At 39.9% G+C, this 17,647-nt stretch overlaps 1 long non-coding RNA gene across 1 annotated transcript in view; it reads left to right on the top strand.

Annotated features, from left to right (window-relative positions):
• Positions 1–16,797, top strand: part of LOC122807987 — a 71,351-nt gene extending 54,554 nt beyond the window's left edge. Inside the window, exon 2 of the long non-coding RNA XR_006365751.1 lies at positions 16,568–16,797. This is a non-coding gene — a long non-coding RNA (uncharacterized LOC122807987). The remainder of the gene's footprint in view (positions 1–16,567) is intronic.
• Positions 16,798–17,647: the final 850 nt, after the last annotated feature.

Raw genomic sequence — 17,647 nt, 5'->3', positions numbered from 1 at the left:
AGGGCAGTCATGGCACTGTGGCTAGGGCGGAAGCCATGTTGAGTAGGGGTAAGAAGGTTGTTATGAGTCAGATATGACATGAGTTGAGTATGGATACATTTCTTCAGGATTTTTGAAAGTGGGGAAAGGATAGCTATAGATATGAAATTAGAGATGTCTGTATTTTTGCCTCCTTTGTGAAGTGGGATAATGTATGCATGGTGCCAGATGGATTAGATATATGCTTCATTGATGGATCTGTTGATTAAGATAGAGATGGGGAGGGCTATACTGTCAGCAGATAATTTTAGGAAAGTGGCTGGGAGATTGTCATGTGCGGTCCTGCTAGGTTTGAGTTGGAGCAGTAATCTTTTTATAGTACATGTAGGGATGGGTTCAAGGTCAAAAAGGGGTGTGTAAGTAGTTGGTGGGGTTGGGGGGAGTGGAGGGGTTGTTTTTTTTTAGGGGAGAGGAGGACAATTTGGCTATGCAATCTATGAAGAAGGAGTTGAATTGTGTGGCAGTGTCCAGGTCATTAAGGTTAGGGTTGGGGCAGGGGTTCTCTTTGTTACCAGGATGCAAGAGGGAGGGGATTGTGTCCCAGAATTTTCTAGGGTTACTTGAGTGTTTGATTTGAAGTTTGGAGTAGTATAATTTACAATCTCTGGTTATAAGTTTTTTTATGGAATTACAATTTTTTTTGTATAATTTCCAGGTTTTATCTCTTTGTAGCATGGTAAGTTTGGTATCTTAGGGCAGCCAGGTGGAGGCATTGGCTTTGATTCATTTGGTTCTAATAGGGGCATGGCTGTTTAGTGTGTTTATGAATGTGTCATTGAAGTAGGTAGTGGCACTATCAAGGGGCAAGGTTCTTGGGGGGGGGATCTGTGAGTTATAGACATTCGGAGAAAGTTTGAGGGTTGAAGTGGAAGAGATTCCTGAGTTGGAGATAAGGTTGGGATGGGATGTAAGTATCCAGTCAGTGATGGTGCCAGAGGATCCATCTTTGTTAGGCCTGGTAGGGGAGTGTTTCAGCTGGCTGAAATTGAAAAGACTGACTGATTGAGATGGGGCATGTGAATTTATTGAAGCCCAATTTATATTAGTGTTACCTAGGATGTAGGTTTCATTTTTAATGTTGGAGGAAAACCAGGAGAGGATGTCTTCTAGAATTGCAATGTCATTGTCAGGTGGTATATATAGGGTGGCTATACATATGGATTTGTGATTGTTGAGTTTCAGTAGAGCAGCAGTAATTTCAGCATTGCTAATGTTAAGGATAGGATTGTTATATAGGGTGATGGTGTAGGAGGAGGAGTAGATGATAGCTACTCCTTCTCCTTTTTTTGTTAAGTCTATCATTATGAATGACATGGTAGCCTGGTGGAAGAATTTCATTGTCCTTTATGGAGGGTTTAAGCCAGGTTCCTGAGATGACAGTTATGTCAGGATGGTTATGGTAAAGCCAGGCATGGAGGTTATGAATTTTATTTCTAAGGCTTTGGGCATTGAATGTGGCAAGATGAATAGATTTACGGGTGTGAGTCTGTGTGAGTGGGGAGTTAGAAGAAGTTGTTGGGGGTGTGGTTCTGATGTTAGGGTGAATGTCTCCAGATAGTGACAGAAAAGTGTTAGGTGGTCTAGTGTGAATGTGGTGTATGAATGTAGGAACAGAAAATATTTGTTGGAGTGTGGGTGAAGGGGTGTGTAGTGATTATGTAGCATGGGTAGTAGTGTATGTCTGAATGGTAGAGTTGAGTTGAAGGAGTAGATTTCATGTGTTATGGAGATGAAAGGTTGTGTGCAGGCAGGTTGGATGGTGGCTGTGGAGTGTGTAGGGCATGTGTAGTTGGCATGAGGTAGTTGGGTGAGATAACTAAGTGAGGTAAGAATGGTCATTAGTTGTAGTAGATTGTATAGGGGAAGGAGGCATTGGGTAATGATGGGAGGAGAGTTGGAAGGGTAAGTATGTGTGGTGGGAGTGGTGTATTGTAATTGGAGGGTTGGAGAAGTGGGTGAGGCAGTGGCTAGAATAAATCTGCAGAAAGTGGGGGTGGGTGTGAATTGGGGGCAGGGTAGTGGAGCAGAGTGAGCCGCAGGGTGAACGGAGCTGGTTAGAGTACCAGCAGAGGTGAGCAAAACTCTAACAGTGAGTAATGGCTAGTTAATGGTATGATGAAGTAGTTTCATTGAGAAATGTTGCTTTTAATCAAATTAAGTAGACTTTGTGGTTTACAGGTCTAAGTGATGGAAGAGATTCTGAAGATTAATTTACGACTAAATTAATATGGCTTTGTGGTCTGTTACAGCCTGTAAGAAGCTATGTCGAAGCTACTGGATACAGCAGTGGTATAAGGGAGAGATACTATCTGGTTTCCACTAGACTGAATAGGAGCAGGGGATATATAGGGGTATGTGACGGTTAGGAAGGGTGAGTGGAGATATGGGGAGGAATGGATGTCTGCTGCCACCTAGTGGTATAATACAGGTGGTAGACATAGGGAGCAGAGGGGGTATAGGGTCCCTGCAAGTGTGTACGCTACCAGGAAACTCTTAACTGATGGCAGATGGAATACAATTTTTACAGGTAATAACATAGAACATGAAACAAGTAAAACAGATCAAGGAACACTAGCTTACATGTATTTTTGGTGAAATAGTTACAGAGCAGTAAGTTAGGTATTCCATAAATTCTTGGTTCCTAGGTTGAAGGAGTTGGTATAGGATGTAGTTCCTGGATGATAGGGGCTTGTGAGTTGGTTTAAATGAGATACATTTTTGGTGAACTAGTTACAGAGCAGTAAGCTAGGTATTCCTTAACTTCTTGGTTCCTGGGTGGAAGGAGCTGGTATAGGATGTACTTCCTGGATAATCATTCCTCATCATTGTCTGTTCTACTGATTTACTTGCTCTGAATTGATTATCTAGCTAGCTGTTGGATAAAGTAGTATATTTTTTCACTCTAGCAAGCACGTGTTTTTACATCAAGAGTTCAGTGGATCTTCTATCTAGTGCACTGGGAGGTAGCCTGGTCTCTTTAGGTTGGAGAAACACTTGATATTTCTGCATGTAATTTTATTGGCTGGACGGCATATTAATCAGCATATCTAGTTTTTACTGCCTTTATAAATTTTATACAATTGAGTGGCTCTTGGCTCAGATATACAAAGCAAAGTACTTTTATTGAATAATCACACTTTTATAACCTGTTTAAAGTACACTTTCCATTTGTTTGTGGTAGCATTTCATATCTTTTAAGTTTGTTGTGGTAGCATTTCACTCTGGAAACTCTTTTACTGTGCTTTTATATTAGGAGGACTGGGATTATTCATCTAATGGAAGTAGGTGTTTACCTGGTATATCTGAGGTGGGAAGCACACAAAAGGGCTCTAAGTATTTTTTATACACTTATACACTGTCACTGTCACTGTACTTTAGCAGTTTTATAAAAAAACTGTACCATCTGTGCTGCTTTAAGTAGTTAATTACACTCCATTACATTATATCTGTTAGTTATAGGACTGTTGTAGGCAGTTTGTGTGGTCTTGTTACACTTGGGTTCCATACCAACTAGTCTACATTAAGAATGTGTTTTTCTGCACCAGCTGTGACAGAAGTGTGCTGATCTAACTTGTCAGAGTTGGGGATTTCTGGTGGAAGGCTTATTGTGTGCTTTTCTGATTGGTAGATAGCTTAAAACTTGTTTTTCTTTGCTTGTATTTAAGCCTTGTGCTTGTGCAGTGGTGCTCTTTGCACAGAGGTAGTTAGCAGGGCCCTGTACAGATGCAAAAGCCCAGAAGATCCATTTTTCTCTGAACATCTTAGGTTCATAGGTAAGTACTAGGCTATCTGTTCGAGGTCATCTATAAGCCTAGCCAGAATGTGTTGGCTTTTGTCACCCCCTTAGATTAGTTCCCTGTGCCTCTGTCCAGCAGAGCCATTAGCTCCCTGTGCCTCTGTCCAGCAGAGCCACTGCAGTGCAATTTTCCCGGGGTAAATTTTCTGTTTCCCATCCTCTCGTCAAGGTTTCTCATGAAGAGTGTTAGTGAGGGGCTCTGCCTAATGTAGATTGGAATCCTGTTCCAAAGCATGGGGAGTCTCTGGGACAGGAATCTATTCCTCCAGCATGTCCTATTTATCATTGTGGTGAGGTTTAGATCCCTAGAGCGTTTGGCTCTTGGGGATTTGTTTTTTTTTTTAAGGTGGAGCATGTCCATCAATTTTGGGTTTGACATGGCCATGTATGTCAGGCAGAGATCACGTCTGAGTAAGCGGTATGCAACCGAGTACAGCTGGAGTTTCTTCAGTCAGGCTGCATAGGGCATCTGTTTGAGGCCAATAATCCTCTTGTTGAGGTACTTCTGTGGTCTTTCCAGCTGTTGCAGGTGTCTTATAAGATACATCCCAAATGGGGCATTGTACTCTATGATGGGTCTGATGACTGATGAGTAGAGGGGCACAATAACCTCTTTTGTTCTAGATGTGAACCCTTTAGTGATTAGGTGGGCCACATAGAAGGATTTTCTAACCACCTTGGCAATATGATTATCAAAGGAGGGATTACTATCTACATGGGTCCCCAGATCCCTTATTGTATTTTCTGTATTTAGGGGACTACCACATATGTGGTAGTTTGTGGGTACTTTGTTTTTTCCAAAGGGGATGACTATGCACTTTTTGGCATTTAGCTTCAGGCCATGATTTTGACACCAGGTGTCCGTCTCAGTGAGACCCATCTGGAAGATGTCTGTATCAGCTGGAGAGTCAATTATGGCCCCCAGTTTGCAGTCATCTGCAAACTTGGTCAGCCATAGTCCTCCTGTGCTTGCCTGTACCTCTGAGAAGTATATACTGAACAGGAGGGGTCCCAGGATGGAGCCCTGTGGGACGCCACTTGTAACCGGTTTATAGTTGGACCTAGAGCCTGCAACTCTCACCGTGTGGGTTCTAGCCATGAGCCAATTGGCAACCCATCTCATAACGTAGAGGTTTATGTTCAGGCTGGTGAGCTTGTCTATAATGCCAGAATGGGGAATGGTGTAGAAAGCCTTTGTGAGGTCTAGGTAGGCTGTGTGGACCTCATTTCCCTTGTCTAAACCCTTAGTAACTGTCTCAAAGAAGTCCACCAGGATTAGGAGGCATGATCTGCCCTTAACAAAGCCAAACTGGGTAGTATCCAGTGTTTGGAGGTTCTCAATGTCTCTGTTAATGAGTTCCATAATGATGTGCTCCATAGCCTTGCAGATCAGGCTCGTCAGGCTTATAGGGCGATAGTTCCCCAGGGTCCGTTGTGGCACCACCTTTGTGGAGTGGGATAATTGTTGCTGTGCACCAGTCTATGGGTACATAGCCTGTAGAGAAGCTGAGTTTGAACAGTGTGTTTAGGTGTGGGGTTAGTTCATTTTGGAGCTCGTGTAAGACACAGCCTGGGACACCGTTCAGTTCCATTGAAGCTGTGCTTTTGGCTTTGGATAGAGCTCTTTTAATCTGTGTGCCAGTGATTGCTGGGGCTCTACATTCTTCTGGTATGGTTATGGGCCCTTTAGGGGGTGAGAGGGGGGTGAAATTTGCACTAAACCTGTCTGCCAGAATGTTGGCAATATCAGTCGGTTCAGTGTATTTTGTGCCATTCTGCACTAACTCAGAGCACATCTGAGAGTTTCCACTTAGATTCCTGACATAGCTAAAGAAAGCTTTGTGTTTATCTTTGGCGTCCTTGGCAATTTTTCTTTCAAAGCTAGCCATGGATGATTTTATGAGGGATTCTTGCTGATACTGATCAGGGATGTCTTTCCTTCTTGGGATTTTACTCTTTTCTGTACTAGTTTCCTCCTTCTGTTCTATAGCTTATTTATAGCAGTGGTCCACCAGACTGGTTTCCTTTTCTTGGAGGAGTGAGTCTTGGTTTTGCTTGGGATAGCATGATCCATGCATTCTTGCAGGTGCTCATAGGTTCATAAGTAGGTATAAGGCTATTGGCCCTCGGGCCTATACAAGCCTAGCCAAAAAGGTACCTTGGCTTTTGCCACCCAAGAAAATTATTTTCCTGTGCCACTGTCGAGCAGAGCCACAGAGGTGATCCCCAGGGTGAATTTCCTATTTCTCATCCAGTCATCAAACTTTTTCTTGAAGCGTGCTAATGAGGAGCTTTGTTTGATATAGATAGGTAGTTTTTTCCAGAGTATGGAAAGTTTCTGGGACAGGAATCTATCCCTCCAGCATGTTCTGTTTATTGTGGTGACAAGGTTTAGTTCCCTAGACCGTGTAGCTCAGAGGGATTGGGATTTCTTTAAGTGGAGCATGTCCAACATAGCGTGCCTTTGTAAGGGATTCAGCAGTTTGGACTGTGTTGTCCTTTAGCATGGGGGCTGTGAACCCTTCCACCTCGGTCTTAAGTAATGTGAAGTTTGCTTTTGAAAAGTTTTTCATGGTGGTTTCCTTGATTAGGGGTGGGGGCGGCATGTGGATATTCAGAGTGATTAGTCTATGGTCTGATCTAACCAGCAAGGGGTTGACCTCCGATGTATAACACCAGTTGCACATGTTGGTGATGACCAGGTGCAATATGTTGTCACCTCTGGTGGGGGTGTTGACCAGTTGATCCAGGGCATTCGAGTTTATAAATTCTAGGAAGCGCTGGGCAAGAGAGTTAGTACTTGAGTAGTTCTCCCAGTTAATGTTTGGGTAATAGAAATCACCCAATATTAGGGCATTTGGTAGGACCTTCATATTTTCTAGTGTCTCCAGAAATGTGGAATGGGGGTCCTGGGTCATGGTGGGCGATCTGTAGCAAGCTACAATTTGAATTGCAGTTTTGCCCATTGTTAGTTGCACATGGATGATCTCTGAGTCATTGTGCTGTGCTACTAGCCTGGAGTTGTGGGTATCCTTGATGAATATGGATACACCCCCACCTTTTGTGTTTAGGTCCGGGTTCTGTGGCCGAAATGTATGGTATGAGTTATAGCCTGGTAGTGCTGGGGTGCTCTCTGGAACCTTAAACCAGGTTTCTGTTACTGCACAGATATCGATGTTCTCCATACTGAGGAGTGCCTCGAGTGCATGCATTTTGAGGTTTAGACTTCTGGCGTTGAGTAGCATTACCCTCAGTTTTTGGTTACTTGTGCTATTTATGGTGGTGGGTTTGTCTTTTGAGCCTTGCCTAAAAAAGGCACTATGGGGGCAGCAAAAGCCTTGGACAGTATTCGAAAGCCTAAAGGTGACAGGTGGAAGCCATCTCTTGCAAAACAACGTGGCTTGTTGAGCATGTCATCCCAGGTGGACAGATACTGGATCTCCTTTGAATGACACCAGAAACTTTGCCAATTGTTGAAATTTTTTTTCTTTATACTGTGGCATCGTTCTTGGTGAGGGCAGGATGCTACTAAGGGTCAGGGTCATACCGGCCTGGGCTACGTGATCAGAGAGCTCTTCCATGTCTCTTTTCATATAGTCCAGGGAGGTACGTCTCAGGTCATTCACACCAACATGGACAATGACAGAGTCGTATTTGTACTTGTTCTGGAGCGACCTGAGTGCTTGTGTTATGTGTCCGATCCTGGCACCCGATAGGCAGCTAACAGTAACCTTCTCCTTATTCAGCCTAGTGAGTGGGATGCCAGTGTGCCTGACTATAGAGTCACCTATTACTAGTATGTTGGGTATGTTATTTTGCCTTAAGGGCTGTGATTGCATGGCACACTGATTATATGAAGTATGTGTTTCATGGTTTGTGATGGGGTGTGCAGGTTGCTTGGTTGTCTGCTTTTGAGGTCTCTGTTGCTTTTGCAGATTTTTATTTAGAGCCTCTGAGTATGTTTTTGTGTATTTATGTGTGTTATTTGCCGGTGTTGGTTTAGTAGGTCTCTGTGAGACTGGTGGTGTGTTGCATGTATTTTCCTTCTCCTTTTGACTGTCAGTTCCTGTCTTGGGTTGAGAGAGCTTTGCCTCCAGTTTGGCTGTATAATTGCATCTCTCGCATGTATTAGTGTTTGGTGGTAGGAGGAGATAGTTGCCTGTGTACATGAGGCAGTTGTAACATTGTCTCAAAATGCCCAGATTCACCAGTTGGACTGGAGAGTACACTTGAAACTGCCCTTTGGACATGCCTGAATAGGTAAAGTGAGCTGTTTGACTCATTGGCTGGTAGGGACGAATAGAGAGCCTTGTCCTTCTGGACAGTATAGGGGATGTAGTTCTAGGGTTAATTAGTGCTTGCTATGAGTTTTGAGCAAGTGCTGGGGTGTGAAATGAATAGTTAGTGCTTAAGTTGAAAGTTTTTCTAGTTCCAAGGGAAAAATTGAAGAGAAGACTTTGTGGAACCGGGAATAGTTTAACCCTAGCTAACTGGTCCTGCCTGGCCCGCAAAACCACGCAAATGTAGTTTTTATAGCATGGAAATGAAAGAGATAGAAATTAGCCCAAAATGTCCAATAAACTACTAACTTCTGGGCTACAGCAAACAAGGTGCACAAATTTCAGAAAGAAACAGATCAAATAAGCAGGCACAACATGCCTTTAACCAGAAATTCCCAGCTCAGAAGGGCAGAATCTAGCCTCTCATCCCACAAGAGTGCAGACCACAAACCTTCTTAATATAAAATAATTGTCCAGAAGCCCAAGTGCTTAAACCAGAACTAATGCACTTTTAGAATAACAGATACTGAGCCTTCAATCAGCAATTCCCAACTTAGAAGGATGTAAGCTACCTGTCCTGCCACAATGCAGTCCACAAACATTCTTAATGTAAAACAACTGGTCTGAAGCCCAAGTGCTTAAACCAAAAGGCTTAGAATAACATTTACAATTTAATCAGGCTACTACCAAGCAGTAATAACTGCAGCAGAATAATGCAATTGAGTACTTTTAAGAAGAATCACAAGCAAAATAAGGTAATAAAGTGGGAAGAAACAATTACAGTAAAAGCAGATGAATAAAGTGCAATTTTTTTTATAACAATAGAAAACGAGCAAACTGATTTAAACAAATTACCCAATTAACCAGTAAAACAACTCAAGACTGAGCCCTGTTCCAGCAGTCTTAAATCTGACAAGTTCTAACCGCACACTCCTGCCACTAGGGTGCAGGGGAACCTTCTCAAAAAAAAGATGGCCTGGATTAGTGCTCAAGTTATACAAACAAAGCTAGATTCAGCAGGCCTGAATCTAGTCTATGGTACAGCAGGCAAGATACACCAACATCAGAAACACAGTTCAAATAAGCAGGCACAGTAAGCCTTTAACCAGAAATTCCCAGCTCATAAGGGCAGAAACTAGCCTCTCCTCCCATAAGAGTGCAGACCACAAACCTTTTTAATGTAAAATAACTGGCCTGGAGAACAAGTGCTTAAACTAGAACTAATACACTTTTAGAATAACACACTGAGCCTTCAATCTGCAATTCCCAACTTAGAAGGATGTAAGCTACCTGTCCTGCCACAACAATGCAGACCACAAACCTTCTTAATGTAAAAAAAGACTTAGAATAACAGTTACAATTTAATCAGGCTACTACCATGCATTAATAAATGCAGCAGAATAAACACAATTGAGTACTTTTAAGAAGAGGCAAATGCAAAATAAGGTAATAAAGTAGGAAGAAAAACAAATACAGTAAAAGCAGATAAAGTGCACATTTTTTATATATAGCAAGAGAAAACAAGCAAACTGATTTAAACAAATTACCCAATTAACCAGTAATAAAAACGCAGAACTAATCCCTGTTCCAGCAGTCTTCAATCAGACAAGTTCAGGGCCTAAGTGGGTATGCCTACTCAAATGTTCTCTCTGTATTAGGCATGATAAGCTAATGAGACTAGACTAGGATAGAGCTGGGATAGGGCTGAACAGATGGAAATGGTAGGAGTGTCTGAAATCAAAATATGATCTCACTGTACTCGGTTGAGTGAGTAAATGAGATGGGCCTAGGAGGGGTGGTCAATTCCAAAGCAACCAAGATTAATACCACAACAAGAACAGGGAGGATGGGTGGGGAAAACTAACTGCAGACAGAGAGAGAGAGAGTTCACAATTTTCAGTGAACAAATAAATAAGCAGATAAATGCAGTACTATTTTTAACACATTCAATGAAACAATAAGACAGAAAAAATAAAATGCAGTACTATCTTATAACATACTTATCTCAGCTTGTAATATGGTATGGTATGACTCCATCATAGTCCATGTGGGGTGAATGATTTTAGACGTACCTCACTGGAATATATGAAGAGATACATGACTGAGTTCTCAGATTATATGTCACAGGCAGGTATAAGTCTAGCCTTAAGCAGCATTCTACCTTCCCCAAGGATGATGCCACAATACAAACAAAATATACTTGACTTAAACAATTGGCTTAGCTTCTGGTGCCAGTCCAAGGGAATTCACTATCAGTCAGCCTGGAAAGACATGGCTGACAGGCACACTGCTTTACCAGAGGTGGTCTGCACCTATCTCCTCTAGGCTTTTGAAAATTGGCAAAGGCATTAGCCACCTCATTGTGCCTTTTTTAGGCAGAGTCAAAATAACCAAACTCCCAACATAACAAAATCTTCTCTACATAAACTCAAGGTACTGCTGCTTAATGCCTGGAGTCTAAACAAGAAACTGCACTCCCTGGAAACACTCCTTACCTTGGAAGATGCTGACATCTGTCCAGTCACTGAGTCATAGTTCAAAGGCACAGAAAGCACCCCAGCTGTGCAGGGCTACAATGCCTTCCATACATTCAGACCACAAACTGAGAATGAAAGAACCAAAGAAGGAGGTGTATCCATCTTCTTTAAGGATAAGTCAACCTCTACACTAGTCAAACATTATGACTTTCTTGAGCTACTCTATGTCCATTTAACTACAGGAAAAACCCCCTACCACATGATAGCTAGCTATAGGTCTTCCACCATGAAACAGGAAAAGCATACCGCATACCTGGACTTACTTGAGTTATTTGCCATATAGCCCAACACCTTACTCATGGGTGATTTTAATTACCTACCATCAACTGTAAAACATACATGACCACATGCATGCTAGCTCAGAGGTTCTTGGACTTTGTCAATGCAAATACTTTGGGACAGCTAGTCAGCACACTCACAAGAGGCTCAAATGTCCTTGACATAGTAACTCACTAATATGGGACAGCATTGCATCCCCATATGTGATCTCCTCCCTGGTAAGATGGGACCATAAATCAGTCTCATTTGATGAAATTATAAGACCAGATACCCCAACAAGGTCAAAAACGCTTAAGAATTTTTCAAAAGCAGATTACTCTCTACTAAGTGATGGTATATGAAATTTCAAAGCCCCTCAAATGCAGATAACACAGACTGCTATGCAGAGGTATGCACAAATGCACTGTACAACAACTTAAACAGTTGCATGGAATTGACTGTACCTGGCCAGATTAAAGCCAGGTCTTGCCAAATACAGAAGCCACCCTGGTCGACCCCTAGTATAAACAGTCCCTACAACAACAGAAAGAAACTAATGTCCAAGAACTAGAGGGAACTGGTTCAACAGAGGAAGAAATCCCTCTCTATCTTAAACAAACAAATCAGAGATCTTGTTAAATCCTCCAAAGCTAATTATCAAGTATACAAAGCCTCCCTAGCTAAGGATAAACATCAAGGCATTATTTAACTACACCCAAAATCTAATAAGGAATACTCAGCCCTGTGCTGAACTGGTTGTGGATGACACCACCCATACTCAACTGGATGTGATAGCCAACCTGCTAGCTGACAGATTTGGAGCAAATTCACTCTCCTGTACCAACCACTCATCCCCCAAAGTCTACCTGCCACCATTCCTTAGCCTTTTATCTCAAAACAGCAGGTCATCTTGGCATTCTCCAAGGCCAAAACACAGCATCAGTGGGACCAGACAACATCTCAGGTTGCCTTTTAAACAACTTAAAACATAAGCTATCAGACCCATTTTGATCCCTGTTTAACCAGAGCCTGCGGTCTGGCTATGTTCCTGTGAAATGTAAAACTACAATAAGTAATCCCTCTGCACAAAGGGGGACCCTCACCGACCCTGGGAATTAAAGACCCATAAGCTTGACTAGCCTCATCTGCAAAGTCATAGAAAGAATCATTATGGACCTAATTAATAAGGACATAGGTAATCTCTAAACTCTGGACCCAACCCAGTTCAGATTTGTTAAAGATAGATCATGCCTGTTAAACAGGGTTGACTTCTTCAAGAAAGTCACCAAGACCCTGGATGAGGGAAAGACGGCACATACCGCTCAGGAATTCAAGAGAAACTCTTCCAGTTGGGAACTAACCTCTACATTATCAGATGGGTAGCCAACTGGCTCACCAACAGGAAACATACTGTAAAAGTGGGCAACTTCTCGCTAGCAATAGACCAGTCACCAGTGCAGTACCACAGAGTTCTGTGTTGGGCTCCTTTCTGTTCAGAATTTATTTCTCAAAAGTCCAGGCAAACTTGGACAGCTTGTGGCTGACCAAGTTCGCTGACAATTGCAAACTGTGAGCAATCATTGAGTCCCAAAATAATGTTAATATACTGCGGGCAGGGTTAACACAGATGAATGATTGCTGCCAAAGTCATGGATTAAAGTTAAATGGAATGTATTATTAATCCCTTTGGGAAAGCTGATATTCCTGTTAATTACACTATATACAGCACCTCCCTAAGAATAGACCCTGAGGTACCTGTTCTGGGTACTCAGGTTGATAGCAATTTGAACTTTGACCATCACACATCCACAGTAGTAAGGAAACCCTATTATATGCCACATCTTATAATTAAGGACATCACATCTAGATCTAATAATATTATAATTCCATTATACTCTACCCTCATCAGACCAATAACTGAGTACAATGGTCCCTTTTGCATGTACCTCACTAGACACCTGCAACAATTGTATAGACCACAGAGGTTTCTCACCAATAAATTAAGGGTACACAAAACAAGTTTTATGCAGAAATACTGAAAGTCCTGCCACTGTATTTTATCTCCTACAGGTTGTTAAGGAGTGACCTGTGCCTGGCTTAAAGGGGCAGTCTCTAACCCAGCCTTGATGGAAATGCTACACATTTGTAAATCAAACTGCATGAGGGTCACTCACTCCAGGAATCTTAACCTACCAGGGATCTTAACCTAGCCTCTTACATGAACAGGTGATGCTGTAGAGACAGATACATCTCCCAGATACTGCCACTTCTCTGGAATAAACTTCCAATTCATGTGAAACAGAGATGCTCCCTAAACCTCCTCAAACGCAACCTAGATCAATGGATGGGTGACAGCAAATTTACTCCTGGGTCAGCACCCATGTCCCTCCTGGACAGAGGAAGTCAGTATTAACTACCATAGACCCTTACCTCCTCAAACATCACTCACCTAACTACCAATAACTGAGGCAATTCGGGATTAATATGGCTAGGTTTGTAAGGGCTGTAGAACTGTTTACCTAGTAACCTTCTATGAACCTATGAACCTATTAATAAGAAACAGATCATCGGCAGCTCTGCTTCAACCCACTGCATCAACTATCAGACTTCAAACTCCCCAACACTCACATTATCAACCTTCAGGTTCCATGAGCAAAGTCATATGCCACCCTCTCTGACATCTGGAGCTATCATGCACTCCCATTTGTATGCTGTTCAAGATACTTATACAATCTATTAGTAACCCCATCTGAATGCTTAAAGCATATAAATTCTTAGTTTGACTAATATGTATAGGTTCATATGTTCATAGATTAGTACTAAGCTAACTGCCCTTGTGAGCCATTTTAAGCCTAGTCTATTATCCCTTGTGAGATTCAAACTCTGCACTTTGTACTAAAAACATTACACGGGCAAATATTAAAGAGAAGCTTTGTTATAATTGTTTTCTCCCTTATTATCATATAGTAGTTTGTATCCATTTATATGTATGTTTAATCTTTAGATTAATTTGTAGTTACCAAGTATGCAGTCAAGGAGACTATTCAAAACACTTTTCAAGTTCCCCCCCAAAAAAGCAAAGCATGTTTAGTTAAGTAATCTACTCAGAGTTGAATAGTAACAACATGAAGCCTGAGGTCATCAAACTGTGGACCATAAGAAACAGCTTGTGAATAACTCATAGCTTCAGTCTACTGCACTAACTTCCAGACTTCAAAATTTCCCTAAAATTCATGTCGCTAGCTTTCTTAATACTTCATAAGTTCCATATTCTATAATGTTCACTATGAAAGATTTCAGTCATATAACATCTATAATATATCTGAATACTTAAAGCAGATATATTCTTCTTTAATTAAACAGACCCCAAACAAGTAACCTGAAGAAAACAATATTAAGATTGCTGCCATTGGAAACAGCAAAAATCTGACAATACCTCTGGTCATCCTAATATGCTAATAGCCACATTTTGTACATCCCAGGATGACAGTTAAAACAAACAAAAGACTATTCTGGTAACACATTAAAAATTCAAATAAGGATTTTCTATCTAGCAGGAAAATATACTGTTAAATGACAACTCTTTATATTTATCTATCATTCGTACTTCTATCTGTAAGCAAACTTTGTAATACAACTATTTATATTTATCTATCATTCATACTTCTATCTGTAAACAAACTTTGTAATACTGAGTTAATATTGGGAAAGAGTGAGAGAGAAATTGATGAATTGTATGTAGGCATATCGCCTACATATGATTAAGCATTTAAAAGCAAATAAGGCTTACCTGTGTATTTTGCTATTGGATCATGTTTTTTAGAAGTTCAAGCTGTTTTGATTTTCTTATATATATATATATATATATATATATATATATATATATATATATATATATATAGTCTACCTTTATATCCATTGTTTACAATTGTTAAGGATAATTCTTGCTTGGTTGACAAAATCTTCTAGAAATTCTTCTTTATAGAGATACTCTCTTGTCCAGTAGCTTTAGAAACCAACATCCTTCAAGTGGACTGCTGATAAATAGTCCAGAACGATTTTTGAATGATTCATTTTTGACTACTATAATTTGATCCTCAGACAAAATAAATATTCCCTCATTTCTAGCACTGAATATATCAAATTTTATAAAATAATCCTGCCAAAATATCTAATAGTAAAGGGCAGCTACAATCTGCTGGACTCAAGTCACCATCTTGACCACCAAACAAGAAATAGCTTCAGTAATAATGAGTGTGTATTAAAACTGTAGTGGACATGAATCATCATGTATAAACAGTGATCAATAAAATATGGCATTTATTTAAAAACATCATATCAATAAAAAGATTAGAAAACAATTTTTACTCTGTAACACAGAGACTTGCTAAAAGAAACTGATTTTGATATAAATACATTCAAAGTCATGATTTACAATAGATCATCATTTGCATGTCAGTCCCTCAACTAGTCAAACTGTGACTACACTTGTATACGTTCAAATAAAATAAAAAAAAAAAAAATATATATATATATATATATATATATATATATATATGGTATTTGTTTTGCATGTTGTCAGCTGATAAACTCTGGAATAGATTGTGGTGATTGCAAATGCACCTTTGTAAATTTAGAATTAACATTGTTGAATGGCCTGGTATATCTTTGAGCTCCATATTTATTTCACAGATATAAAGTATGTACTTTTATAACTCATTTATAACCCCGAGCCAACAGTTACACTACAAGCCCATGGAACATGTTCAATTATTGTAGCCGATCAAACCAAGCAGCATGTCTTTTCTACTTTGAAATAAACTGGAAAACTGAAAGAAATAAGAGACTGAAAGAGACCATTACAGGGTTCCCCTTAGACAGCACAAGGAGGTCTGGCATGAATCCTGGATCTGGGGTTAGAACCATTAAGAACTGCATCATCCAGTTTAATTGCCTTAGAATATATAACACATATGACAAATATCCTGTCTGGTGAAGCATCAGAGCTATAAGCAATCCTTGTTATGAGAAGTTGTAGTAGAAACTCATAGATACTTCTTATCAGTGGCATGAATAAATGTTCTTAAAAAATAGACTACGTTTTCACATGTAGATGGGTAGAATGATTTATAATGTAAATAGTATCTCTTGGTCTGTCAAAACATTATAACATGGTCATACTATAACAGAAATACCTAGCATGGTATTAGCCTGACCAATAAACATTTTTGGGAATTACTAAATTAAACAAAAAGAAGTGTTGTCCTGCATCAAGAAGGAATCAGTTTCAATTAATAAAACATTGTAGGCAGTTATAACAGGTAATTGCTAAAATATAAAATAAAGCCTTATAGTTTTAGAGAAAAAACAAAGATTGTGCAGCATGAGTTCACTCAGTTTCAGTAAATCTTTTCACTGAATTCTTTCATTTTGAAGTATGTGACTCTGAACAAGCATTTATTTAGGTAATCTTCGGTGGTATCACAAAATGGAACCATTTCTGCCAAATGTACTTCCTCGTTAAAGATAAAATAAAGTAAAATAAGTATGTAGTGATTCTGTCTATAATTAATGTTGTCTTGGTATCAGTTGCATTCTGCATCCCACCTTAATTTCTTAATGTATTAATCCTTTAATATTTATTTTTCAATTCATAGAAGCAAACCATATAATGTACATGGTGGAAATTGTGCTGTCATCTCGTCTTCTACTTATTATGTGCGATGTGGAGAATCTATGAAATGGATTTGTGAAAAGCCGAGCACTTGGATACACATTTAAATGATTCTATCAAGAATAAAGAAGCCATTTTATGTTTATAAACATAATTGTAAATGACCTATTGAAACGGTATAATAAAATGTGAACATAGTTCTGATTATTTAAATGCTGAATCACAAATGTAATATTATTCTTGTGATGATGTTATGTTTTCCACAAACAATTACCACAGGCATTTACCACATATAAATTTAGTATTTAGTGGTGCAACAAAATGCCTAAATCTTGAATTTTAAATCCTCAAACAAAACATTTCTGGACCAGTCTATTAAGCAATACTTTCAATTTATCTGTATAGCTACAAAAGTTGGCCTCAGTACAATATTTACCCTCAGATTAAGAAAGCAACTCCTTACACATACACATGCACACACACACACACACACATGCACAAACACACACACACACACACACACACACACACACACACACACACACACACACACACACACACACAAAGCAACTCCTTATACACACACACACACACACACACACACACACAAAGCAACTCCTTACACACACACACACACACACACACACACACACACACACACACACACACACACACACACACACACACACACACACACACACACACACACACACACACACACACACACACCTTCAAACATCCTCTTCATGTATTGCCAAGCCATTGTCTTTTATTCTGTGATCCTATTTTTAAAACATGCTTCATTTTATAGGACTGGAAAACTTGAATAATCAGCTTTACTCCCAAAATATTTAACTTCGATCCCTTTTAACAAAACTCTCACATGTAAGTAAAATATTAGAAAAACTAAGTTACAATCACATTTTAACATTCATAGAACTGAAATCAATCATGACAAAGGCCCAGCATGGTTTGCCTAAGCACTTTGAGATAAAAACTGCACTACACATGCCATTGTGACCAGTTTATTTATAAAACATGTATGTATTTTACAGCACTAATA

Source organism: Protopterus annectens, chromosome 8.part0, assembly GCF_019279795.1.
Source record: "Protopterus annectens isolate FY-2018-M chromosome 8.part0, PAN1.0, whole genome shotgun sequence".
NCBI classification, from domain to species: Eukaryota; Metazoa; Chordata; order Ceratodontiformes; family Protopteridae; genus Protopterus; species Protopterus annectens.
This window is presented reverse-complemented; position numbering and strand designations above follow the sequence as displayed.